The 2,500-nt window shown below is 72.5% G+C and overlaps 2 non-coding genes and 1 pseudogene across 2 annotated transcripts in view; all 3 read left to right on the top strand.

Annotated features, from left to right (window-relative positions):
- The window catches only part of LOC148006377 (18S ribosomal RNA), a 1,872-nt pseudogene extending 1,834 nt beyond the window's left edge, over positions 1–38 (top strand).
- Positions 39–1,097: 1,059 nt separating this feature from the next.
- On the top strand, positions 1,098–1,249 carry LOC148006376 (5.8S ribosomal RNA). The gene has a single exon (XR_015685072.1). It is a non-coding gene; the product is annotated as a 5.8S ribosomal RNA (ribosomal RNA).
- Positions 1,250–2,018: 769 nt separating this feature from the next.
- The window catches only part of LOC148006375 (28S ribosomal RNA), a 4,759-nt gene continuing 4,277 nt past the window's right edge, over positions 2,019–2,500 (top strand). The window contains exon 1 of the ribosomal RNA XR_015685104.1: positions 2,019–2,500. This exon is cut by the window's right edge and continues 4,277 nt beyond it. This is a non-coding gene — a ribosomal RNA (28S ribosomal RNA).

Below are 2,500 nucleotides of genomic sequence, written 5' to 3'. Positions count from 1 at the left end.
CAAGGTTTCCGTAGGTGAACCTCGCGGAAGGATCGTAACGGAGAAGGCCGAGGGGGTCGTCGTCCCGTCCCCTCTTGGGCCTGTGTGGTGTTCCTCCTTCTCGCCGGGAGGCGCGTCCCGGGTGGGTCCCCGTGTCCGGCGTCCTGGCGTCGTGGCGCGTGCCGTGGCCGGCCGGCGGGGCGGGCGTTTCGGGAGGTGTGCGGTGGCAGGGTGTCGGGTCTGGTCCGCCGCGGGACCTCCTCCGTTTTCTCGCTCTTCCCTCGACGCCTCCGTGCGCCCGCCTCCGCCTCCGCCGCTGCCGTCGGCAGCCCGAGGGCGTTCTGCCTCTTTCCCGACCGGCTCCGTGGTCTCGTGTGCACCGGGGGTGGTACGTGATCTCTTCCCGGGCGGTGGCCGGGACGCGCTCGCTCTCCTCGAGCCGCCTGCCGCTCCTCCCCGCACACGGCTCTCCGGCACTGACGGTGCCGGGGTGGCTCCGCCGCGTGCGGGGGGAGGCTGGTGTGCCGGTGCCGCGGGTGGGCTCGCGCGCCCCGCCGCGCCTTCTGGGCCTCGCGTGTCCGCCCCGCTCCTGTCCGGGTACCTAGCTCTCGCGTTCCGGCGCGGAGGTTTAAAGACCCCGGGGGGGGTCGCCCTACCGTCCCCGGGGTCGGGGGAGCAGTGGGGCCCGTAGGGACGTCGGTCGTCCGCGGGAGGGCTTCCCGGTCCCTCCCCACGTCCGGCGCTCCCTCAGACTCCAGCAGGGCACCCCTCCGGCCGCCGGCCCTTCCCGAGGCGGCGGTTCGGGGGGCGTGTCGCGAGCCCCCTCTGGGCGCCCGAGGGGGTTCCCGGCCCGAGCGCCTGGCTTGTCCCGCCCGTTGGCGGGCCGCCGCCGGGTGCCGGGTTCGTGGCGTCCCGTGTCCTGTGTGTCCCGCCTTTCCGTCTCCGACCCTGTCTTTTTTATTTCTTACGTGTGTCTCGTTTCGTTTCTCGCTGGCCGGCCTGAGGCGGAGCCCCTCGCCGTCGGGCCCTCCCATCCCGCGCAGGAGGGGCGGGCGGGGGCGCTTGTTGCGGTCGTCAGCACCCCGTGTGAGTCCGCTCACACCTCAGATTACCGATACGACTCTTAGCGGTGGATCACTCGGCTCGTGCGTCGATGAAGAACGCAGCTAGCTGCGAGAATTAATGTGAATTACGGGACACATTGATCATCGACACTTCGAACGCACTTGCGGCCCGGGTTCCTCCCGGGGCTACGCCTGTCTGAGCGTCGCTTGACGATCAATCGCCGCCCCCCCTTGCGGTTTCGCCGCCGCGGGGGGATCGCGTCGCGCGGCTGGGAGTCTGCTCGCAGGGCCCGCTCCCCGGGGCCCTCCGTCTCCCGAAGTTCAGACGTGGGCGGCGTCCGGCGTTCGCCCGCGCCCCGCGGGTCCGCGCGGGCCTCGTCCTCCCCCTGCCGCCGTCGTCGCGCGGCCGGGCGGCCCTCCTCGCGGCTCCTTCCCCGCGCGCTCCGCCGCTCCCGCTCCCGTCCTCGCCCGCTCTCCCCCGCCGTGGGGACGCGTCGGCGTGGGCCGGTCGGGTGTCTGGGCGCGAGAGGGGGGAAAGCCGCGTCGCCGAGGTCCGTTCGCCGCGCCTCCGGTGGGGGGTGGGAGGCGGAGCCCCGCCTGCCCGCCCGCGGGGCCGGCGCGTCCGCCGCCGCCGCGCGCCCGCCCGGTGCGTGCGGGGAGAGAGAGAGAGACCCGCGAGGGTCGTTCGGGGGTACCGCGCCCGCGGGGAGCCGGTCTCGCGTCCCTCTCCTCCCCCGCTCCCTCTACCGGGGGCCGACCGCTCCGGCGCCGGCCCGCGGGGCCGCGGCGTCCGTGCGCCGACGCGACTTGCCCCCGGGATGTGGGAGCCGGCCGGCGGGAGAGGTCGCGGGCTCCGGCCTGGGCTCCCCCACGGCGCCCTCGCCCCGTCGTCCCGTCGTTCTCGCTCTCGCTCTCGCTCTCCCTCTCCTTCCGTCGCCCGCGCGCGCCCACCTCTCCTCCTTCTCCTCTGGACCGCGACCTCAGATCAGACGTGGCGACCCGCTGAATTTAAGCATATTAGTCGGCGGAGGAAAAGAAACTAACCAGGATTCCCTCGGTAACGGCGAGTGAACAGGGAAGAGCCCAGCGCCGAATCCCCGCCGCGCGCCGCGGCGCGGGAAATGTGGCGTACGGAAGACCCACTCCCCGGCGCCGCTCGTGGGGGGCCCAAGTCCTTCTGATCGGGGCCCAGCCCGTGGACGGTGTGAGGCCGGTAGCGGCCCCCGGCGCGCGGGCCCGGGTCTTCCCGGAGTCGGGTTGCTTGGGAATGCAGCCCAAAGCGGGTGGTAAACTCCATCTAAGGCTAAATACCGGCACGAGACCGATAGCCAACAAGTACCGTAAGGAAAGTTGAAAAGAACTTTGAAGAGAGAGTTCAAGAGGGCGTGGGAAACCGTTAAGAGGTAAACGGGTGGGTCCGCGCAGTCCGCCCGGAGGATTCAACCCGGCGGCGCGCG

This window comes from Rattus norvegicus, chromosome 3, assembly GCF_021556685.1.
Source record: "Rattus norvegicus strain SHRSP/BbbUtx chromosome 3, alternate assembly SHRSP_T2T, whole genome shotgun sequence".
Lineage (NCBI taxonomy): Eukaryota > Metazoa > Chordata > Mammalia > Rodentia > Muridae > Rattus > Rattus norvegicus.
The sequence above is the reverse complement of the archived record's forward strand: the minus strand, read 5'-3'. Positions and strand labels throughout refer to the sequence as shown.